At 36.5% G+C, this 10,002-nt stretch overlaps 1 long non-coding RNA gene across 1 annotated transcript; it reads right to left on the reverse strand.

Annotated features, from left to right (window-relative positions):
* Window positions 1–859: 859 nt before the first annotated feature.
* On the reverse strand, window positions 860–8,055 carry LOC107183651. The gene is made up of 2 exons (XR_001514441.1): window positions 7,780–8,055; window positions 860–1,342 (listed from the first exon to the last, which is right to left on the reverse strand). It is a non-coding gene; the product is annotated as an uncharacterized LOC107183651 (long non-coding RNA).
* Between the last annotated feature and the right edge of the window lie 1,947 nt (window positions 8,056–10,002).

Genomic DNA, 10,002 nt, shown 5'->3' on the forward strand with positions numbered 1-10,002 from the left:
CAGTCAATGAAGTAAAAATTCCACATGATCTCACTCATTTATGGATAGTAAAGACCATTATAAACTTATGAACAAAAATAGATACAGAGGCAGAGCTGCCTTGAACAGACTCTCAAACTACAGCAGGAAGGCCGGGGAGGGTGGGAGGGCAGGAGGGGGGTGGGTAAGAGATCAACCAAAGGACTTGTATGCATGCATATAAGCATAACCAATGGACATAAGACACTGGGGGGTAGGGGAGGCCAGGGGATTGTCAAGGGCAGGGGGAAAAAAAGGAGACATATGTAATACTCTTTGTAATACTTTAAGCAACAGCAACAAAAAAACATAAAGAGGCCATCACAACTGCTGACGTTGCTAAGGGTGTGAAAGAAACCAGGGCACAGGCACTTGAAGAGGTAGAAAAACTGAGCTGATTTGGATAACTGAAAAAACAGTTAGCCAGTGACAGCATTCAGAGGCAGCCATACATGAACGAGCAGAGATGCTGCATACTGATAGAAAGACACCTCTAAAACTACTGCTGAAAATGATTTGGTTAAGGCTAGTAGGGGGTGGTTCAATGAACTTAAGAAGTGTTTACTTACAGATTAAACAGTATATTAGACACATACTGCATATAAGAAAGGTTAAAACAGGGAATCATTTGTGGGTCTGGAATGGATTTATTCAATATACATTATTTCTAACGGGAAAAAATGATTTGGTTTCCAAACTGCTTCTCGAACAACCTTCTGGAAAAAATTAAGCAAGAGAATGGACGTTCCACTGTAATCTGTTTCTTACTGAGACAATGTATCTTTAAAGTTTTATAACTATTCCAATTAGTAATGTTACATACAAACCACCCCAAATGTACTGACATAAAACAAAAGCCATTTTATTGAGCTCAGATTCTCTGAACCAGGAATTCACAAAGGGCACATTGAAGATGGCTTGTCTCTGCTCTACCAGGTCTGGAGCCTGGATGCAGAGTCTCCAAGTCTAGAGTGTCCCTGGGAGTGACTCAATGGCTGAGGCTGGCATCATCTGAATCATCTGATAGTTCATTCACTCACATGTCTGGGGACTGGCCTGGAAGGACTTGAAGGCTAGGACTGACCACCTGAGACCTTAGGTCTCTCCATGTGGCTTTCCTCACAGCATGGCAGCTTCAGGGTCTCAGACTTAGTGCTCCAAGAAGCCAGTGTTTCAACAAACAAGGTGGAAGCAGCATTGCTTTTTAAGACTGAGGCTAAGAAATCACACAGCATCACTTCTGCAGCATTCTACTGGTTACCAATAGGCATGTGCAAATCCAACAGGAAGTGACCTCCCCAATTCTCAATGGGTGTAGCCAGTTCTAGAAGAATATGTGGGGTAAGAGATATTGCTTGTGGTCATCTTTGGAAAATATAATCTGCTACAATAACTTTGTACTCACTACATGATTTGGTTAAAATAATACAAGTAGCACTATATCCTTTGTTTGGTTTTAACCCACAATACAAAATAATATTTCCCCAAAATGACTATATTTTCAACCTTGGAAATAGAAATTAAAATTTATATAGATAGCCCTGACAGGGTAGCATAGTTGGTTAAAGCATCGCCATGATATGCCAAGGTTGCAGGTTCAATCTCTGATCAAGACACACATAAGAATCAACCAATGAATGTATAAATAAGTGGAACAACAAATCAATGTCTCTCTCTCTCCCCCTTCTCTCTTTAAAATAAATTTTAAAAATTTATATACATATTATTTTATGTAATATTTACAACTACTTTGTGAAATAGATGTTATTACTACCTGTATTTTCAGTAAGATGAGAAAGTTGAATTCAGAAACTGAGTAATTTGCCCAGAAAGATAAGTGCCAACACTGGGATAAATCCAGACATGTGTGTTTCAAAGTCCAGGATCTTTCCACTCAACAGGCAGTTTGCACAGTACCATCTTAAATAAAATTCACAAAGATCTCATGTACATCAGAGCTGTGCAAAGCAAGGACTACCTGTATCTTGCTTTATATAGATGTAAGCTCTTCAAGAATGAATTTATAACCCAACCATGTTAGGTAGTTGTACTAGCTAATAACTGTCAATAGATCTGAATATGTTAAATTTAAAAAATCACAATGAAATGTACCAGGCAGCACTCTCTGCTATAGTTTCTTAACGGTGGTACAGCACTGAGTACATATTCTAGCTTTCAGTACGCGTGTAACTGATCAAGTGAATTCTAGGGAAAATTTCCAGATCATTATAAGTAATAAGCACTTTCATATTTCAGAGAAGCTGTACTAGATGCTAAAAAGCTAAATATGATCTATCCTCTCATTTAAATTCTTTGGCATTTGTGTCTCAGGAATTAGGGCCTTATCTATATCTATTATTCATTGCTTATATTATTCTTCATCTACCAGTTAGAAGTGAAGCTTTTAAAAAGCAGAAGATGTGGCTACATTGCACTACTTAATTTTTTCACTTTCCGTAATGCCTAATATGGCTGTCTTGTGTTTCTGATTTGACTGACTGTGCTATGTACAAACCATATCAAAACCAGAAATGTGATACAGTGGACAGTTATTCTCTTGGAGCTTAACACTACCCTCCCCCAAAATGCATTCTTGCAACCAAAAGGAAATTAATCAAATCATGTAAATTTTCTATCTTCGTTCTAAATAATTTTAAGGCCAAATACCGTATAACTCTAAAGGCAGACAAACATTTGTATTTCTATGGAGGATAAGTATATCAATGTAATATTTGCTTTTTCTAATGAACAGTCTCACCTTTTATGCTGGAGTTACTTAATAAAACATCAAAAGGGAATATTTTCAGAAGAATTAAAGAAAATAGTTTTTAATAAAACAAATTTCTTATTAAAATAAAATTATTCCTGGTTTGTTTGTTTTCCGGCTATGAAAAACAAAACCTCTACCCATAAATTAGGGAACTTCCTAGGTATCTAAAATTAATTTATAAATGTTATATAATTTTTAATATAAATTTTTAAATAAATTTTTAAAATTTAAAATCAGGATTTTATATATTTATAGTTATATAAATAATTTTATATAATTCTTATGTTAAAAAATGTTTTCTTATATATAAGAAAATAATATTCTCATCAAATAATCCAGTAGCCCTGTGCTTTAATGACTTTTTTAAATGCCATGTCATCATTTTCCCTTAAAAGTATAAAGGAAAGAAAAAATACAGACCTTGGTTTCAGGGCTGATAAGTCTTTATTAGGTAACTAATCTTCAAGGCTTCCATATTATAATTGATATTAATTCCCTAAGAAACAGATTTGAAATCTATTCCTTGGTTCTTATTCAATAATAATGATAATATTTTAAAGATATACATGAAATGGGGATTTAAAGAGCTTAAGTAATTTGCTAAAGGCTATACTAGACAAGTAAATTATGGAAGAGAGATTCTAGCCTATTTTAAAAATATCTTTATTAATTTTTTTTTAAATGAAAGGAAGGGAGAGGGGAAAAAAAGAAACATCAATGTGAGAGCGGAACATCAATTGGTTACTTCCTGCAGGCCCACCAGTGGGGATCCAGCCCACAACCCAGGCATGTGCCCCAACAGGGGAATAGAACCAGCAACCTACCGGTGCATGGAATGACGCCCAACCAACTAAGCCACACCAGCCAAAGCTATTTTCTATCTTTTGATTTCTTGTATCATTCCGGTCAATTGAAAATTCAGTGTAAAGATGACTGATGACCACTTAATAATACTCTATCTGAGATTTCTCTAATAACATTTGAATGACTAAGGATTTATTTATATTAGAAATTGTGGTAAAACTGAACTTATTTTTTTAAAACAAATATTTCTAAACCTAAGAAATTATTGTGAAAATTGAATCATACAATCATTTTTTCATGTATTGTCTATACCTGTGTCCACATTATGACAGCTGAATAAAGACAGAAATCATATTTCCAGTGCAAAAGAAACTTCTATATATGTAATGCATTTAATTATGCAATTAAGGAACTTCTTAACTTTCTATTGGAAGTACTTAATCTGCAATGTAACAGCAAACTAAAGGGCAAATATTAAGATAATTATCTAAAAGAATTCTGTACATGCCTTCAGACAATGAATATGCTCACTAAAATCATATGCCTATGGACTGTTAGCAATATTACAAAGTCCATAAAATCACATTACAGATCTGCATTAACAAATAAAATCTGCAATCAATTTTAATAATAGGGTAACTCTGAATCCCAATGAAGTAAAATTCTATTTCAAGAAAAGAATTACAGTCTTAGTGTTCAATTAATGTTATATTTTGAATTTCAGCAATAAAAAATTTGTGGGTAATTGTTTTCTCTCGTCATATATATATTTTTTTATCTATGTAATATCTTTGATTTTGCCCCTTAGCCTTCAGAAGGTCTAAAATGTTTATCATCTGGTCCTTATATGAATGGTTTGGATACTTATGCTCTACAGTGGGTGGTGCTATTCCAAATGCAGCAGAATCTAGGAATGTCTTGACAATACAAATTATTGATCCACCCCACACCTACTGAATCAGAATATCTGAGGGTGGGCCCAATAATTCTTTTTCCCAAAAAGCACTCCAGGTGATTCTTATGCAACCTGAAGTTTGAGAATCACTGCTCTTAAACAGGATTTTAGAGACTGAGTTATGTCCCTTGGATAAATTATTTAATCCTCTGAGCCAACAAAATGATAGTGTCATCCACTTCATAGAATTGTTGACAGGATTAAAATAAAATTTTAGAAATATTAAAAACAGTAAAGCTGAATATAACTGATATCAGTAATTCGTAATAAGTGGTAATATAGTCCTTATTAATCCAATGGTGTACTGGCAAGCCCCCTTGTACCAGCCCATGAGATATGATTATTATTAAATTTTCAGAAACTTTGTGAGGCAATTATTAAAATAGCTATTAAAAATTAAATTATATAAACTTAAAATTAAATGCTATATTCAAACTTATAAGATGCAATACTCAAAACTCATCACTAATAACTTCATTACATTACTATTATCTATGCTCATGAGGTTATTATCCTATATAATAAAAGCCTAGGTGGCGTCACGCCCTCACACAACATCATCACAAAATGGCCTCCACAAGGTCGTGCACAGCGGAGGAGGTGCCCAGTGGCTGCTCTGTGTGGTGAGGCCTGGGGGTCCCACACTCTGCGTGGCACAGAAGAGGCCGGTCCCAGCAGAGGAGGCGGGTCATGGCAGGGGAGGGCAGTAGTGGGTGATCAGGCCAACAGGAAAGGGCAGTTGGGGGCAATCAGGTTGGCAGGGATGGGCAGTTGGGGGCAATCAAGCCAGCAGGGGAAGCCAGTTGGGGGCGATAAGGTCGGCAGGGGAGGCCGGTTGGGGGCGATAAGGTCGGCAGGGGAGTGGTAAGGCGTCAATCAGGCCAGCAGGGGAGCGGTTAGGGGGCGATCAGGCAGGCAGACAAATGCGGTTAGGGGAAATCGGGCAGGCAGGCAGGTGAGCAGTTAGCGGCCAGCGGTCCTGGATTGTGGGAACGATGTCACCCAAGGGGTTCCAGATTGGAGAAGGTGCAGACCAGGCTGGGGGACACCCCTCCCCGATGCATGAATTTCCTGCACTGGGCCTCTAGTGTCTATATGATATTCTATGTAAAGATATTCTATATAATGGCATGCTGCATCTCATCTTTTCCCAACTATGCATTCACAAGAAATCAACCGCCACCACAAATGTGAGATTATTGGAGAAGCATTTTGGGTTAAATATTAACCAGCATACCTCTGGTTAAAATTCCTAAAAATTACACAGTGAATTCAGTTTTTAGCTCAATGAGTTTGAATTAACTACGCATGTAGAGATGTCAAATAATCTACTAGATACAAAGAAATAGCCCAGATATATATAACAGGCTGTTCCAACAACATGTATACACATTTTTGAATAATTATTAATTCCAATGGGTTAAACCTGTAAAGAAACATCAATTGAGCTATCAACTGTTAAAGTGTGAATACATTTTTGGGGGACACCCTCTATTTTCGCACCAATAGTACATATATAGTAGCTGAAATATAAAACATGGACAAAATTAAGCAAAAGTCTTTAGAGAAGAGGACAGATAGTGAGCACATATGAAAAAAATTTATTTTGTGAAAAAATTTCATTTTGTGAAAAAAGTCAACTTTGGAGTTTGTAAGTAAAGCCAACCATGTCTTCCAGCTCAATTTAACTACTTCCATTTATCACTATCCTAATTCTCAGTTTTAACTCCTAGAATGTTTCTAGCCACAAAAGTTGTATAAATAGATGTAGTGAGAAGATTACATTATTCTGCAATTTGAATCCAACATCCACATCTTGGCTAGCATGGGTAATGGTATTTCAGGCTATCTATTTAGACAAAGCTAACAAGTTGGTTCAAACCCTGAAGTATCTACCTCAAGCACATGTTACCCTTTGAATACTAAAGAAAAATGAATTATCTAGGGATGATTATATCATATTTAAGACATCAATGATACAGAGTATATCTTAAGGTTTAGTTTCAATGAATCATAGAACCAAAATAGACTTTAAAATCTATTCTGATAGCTTCATTATTATTGCTTTTCTCTCCACAAGAAAGAGCTATTTGCCAAATCAAATGTACAGGAAAGTGTTTTAAATTAATTTTTTTCCTTATAGATACCCAAACATTTGGTTACCTAAAATTAACATGGAGTTCCCAAAGGAGTGGGTTTTCCTTCTCCCATCCTCCTGACATTCATGAGTATTAAAAATTTAGGTGATTCCTGCCAGACTAGTGTGGCTCAGTGGTTGAGCATTTACCTATGAACCCAGTGGTCACCCTTCAATTCCTGGTCAGGGCACATGCCCAGGTTGCAAGCTCCATCGCCAGTAGGGGGTGTGCTGGAGGCAGCCAATCAATGATTCTCTCTCATCATTGATGTTTTCTCTCACTCTCCCTCCCTCTCTAAATTTAAAAGTATAATTTTAAAAAAATTAGGTAATTTTTATGGCTATTGTGGTGCCACCAATAACTCCAGAATTATCAAATTCAAATTCAGGTGATCTCGAATCTCTGGAGAGAGTAATCACAATATTTCTCCAGTGATAGAAGTCCCATCATTCCACTGTGAAAGTTAAAACTCTATGGATCTCAAAATGAATTAAGGCTATTATCACTTTCCAAACAGTAGTACTAGTGACTTCAGAACAGGACTCTCCCAAGGATAGTGAATTTAGCCCTTCTCCCATATGAAAACAAAAAAGAGGGCACATACAAAATAGATATAATACCAACATAAGAAAAATTATTGAACCAGTCAATCTATCATCTATGCTTTTTAAAAAATTAATTTTAGTGACCACCAGATTACAAAAACATTTTATCACTCTACTCTGACATGCAAAGTGCAAGTAAAGCACTATTTTTTACTATTTATCCATGAAACCATTCTTGGACTTAAAACACAAGGATTAAAAAAATCTATATTGCCAAATACAGACAGTTCTTGGGTTACTTCAGACTTGACGTATGTTGTTTCATGGTTACGTCGCCATCTCTCATTTATGTATAAAAAAAAAAAAAAAAGTTCCGTCATTTTGACGTATGTACATATGTGCTTTATGTTTTTTATTATTTATTTACCACAAGTAAAGGTCAGGAATTGTTATCTTTCTTTTAATTTTTTTTACTGTTTCACTTCATTACTGCTGTGTATGTGCTCCATGTGAGTGATGTAGGTGTTTATATAAGTGGTTCCGACTTACGGTGAAAATCACATTATGTCTCTCCATAGAAACGGATCTCCAATGTAACTCAAGGACCTACTGTACACATTTAAAGAGAAAAACAAAACTCTAGGAAGTAAGAGTAAAATTAGAGGCATAAATATAACTAGAGAAATTCCAAATTCACAGACTGAATAAAGAGTGATAAAATATATTAATTGGTAAGAATAACCTTTATGGCCCTAGCCCGTATAGCTCAATGATTATAGCGTTGGCAGGCTGGATTCCAGTCAAGGGCGGTCAAGGACACATACCTCAGTTTCAGGGTTGATCCCCAGCCCCTGGTCAGGGTGTGTGCGGGAGGCAACTAGTCAATGTGTCCCTCTCACCTAGATGTTCCTCTCCCCGCCTCCCCCCCTTCTTTCCTCTAGAAATCAATGGAAAAAATATCCTTGGGTGAGGATTGACAAAAAAAAGAAAAGAAAATATTTTATGCAATATGCCATGTAAAATTATAAAACCATTCCTAAACTCATTCTGCATGACAGATATTGCAAAAATAAAAGTTTCTAAACTAAGTCAAAGGCATGTCAAAGAGATGTGAGGCACTATGGTGAGATTACAAATTATTCTCGGGCAAGAAAACAGCGTGTGTCATTCATGTAAAGTTCAATATTTTTAAAATGTTAAAAAATATATGCTAATTTACACATCTTTAAACTGGTCAAGGAATACAGCATGGCTATACACAGTAAACTCTTAATTCCACTTACTCATCACTTAGCTTTTACAACTCACCTCCACATTTACCACACCTCTTAAAGATGCCTTTTAAATATACACACACACACACACACACACACACTAGAGGCCCAGGGTCCCTCAGCCTGGCCTGTGGGGATCTGGCCAAAACTGGCTCTCTGACATCACCCTAGGGGTAACAGATTGCAAGAGGGCGCAGGCCAGGCTGAGGGACCCTGCCAGGGCATGATCGGGGCTGGGGAGGGACCATGGGAGGGCTCCAGGGTGTGCTTGGCCCTTCTCACCCTGTCCTGATCGTCAGGACCCCCGCAGCAAGCTAAACTACAGGTTGGAGCATCTGCCCCCTGGTAGTCAATGCACATCATAGCGGCTGGTCGGACACTAAGCATATTAGGCTTTTATTACATGAAAGGGTACACACACACACACACTGGGTAGTATACTAACTAAACCACATTAATTTAGAGCCTTTTCTCCGTCCTTACTACTCTGTTTTGAAGCAATAAACAACTTTTTGACCATTTACTCTTTCTTGAAACCAACTATAGGCCAATTTTAGTCTTTCTAGTTCTGTCTTTTTCAGTGTCAAATCATTTCACTCCTTTCCTCTATCTACAGGGTACTCTTCAAGATTCTTTCCTTGGACAAATTTTCTTCCTTTTTCTTTGTTGATTCTCATCCTCCCACCAAACTTAAAATATCATAGCAGTATATTTGTGGATAACTTCCAGATCTCTAGTTGGAATTTTCTCTTGAGAGTTAAAATAACTGTTAAATACTCTGTACCTAGTTTCAGTCAGTCAATAAATTTTTACTGCATAGCTGCTATGTGCCAGACACTACTGCTAGAAATGTATTCAGAACCTAATATGAAAGTCACTGTCATCAAGGAACAGATCATGTAAATGACAGACCAAAAGTCGAACTCTAAAGGTCCAAAATTGACTATTGCTGTTTCCTCCTCTAATGGATTCAACATATTAATAGCCTGCACATTCTCATTATTGCCAAGGTGATAATGTATAACTCCTTTCTCAATTCCATATTGGATCTGTTACCAACTAAATCCTGTTCTTTATTTGCAATATTCTATTCCCACTGCCTGAGCCTATTTCAAGCCATTAAATACTTTCACCCAAACTGCAACAACCATTGCTTCCGAACCATTCTCTAATTTCTCATCTAATTCATCCTGAACTCAATTAACAAGTTAATTTTCCCAAACCACAAACAGATGTGATCCATCACTTCACTAAATAAAAATGTTTAATAGTTCCTCAATAGACAATTCAAATCCAAAAACTTCTTCAGCTTGGCATTTATAGTCCTCTATTACCTGGTCTTTACCTATTAATACTTTTTCATCTCTGCCATCTATTTCCTTACCTTTAGATCCAGCCAACATGGCTATTTAATATTATTTGGAAACTCCTTGAATAGTCCCTATCTATCTTCATTTATGTCATTTCTCTCCTCCCAACCTTATTAACAATCTTCATT

This window comes from Myotis davidii, unplaced genomic scaffold (genome assembly GCF_000327345.1).
Source record: "Myotis davidii unplaced genomic scaffold, ASM32734v1 scaffold252, whole genome shotgun sequence".
In the NCBI taxonomy this organism is placed as follows: Eukaryota; Metazoa; Chordata; class Mammalia; order Chiroptera; family Vespertilionidae; genus Myotis; species Myotis davidii.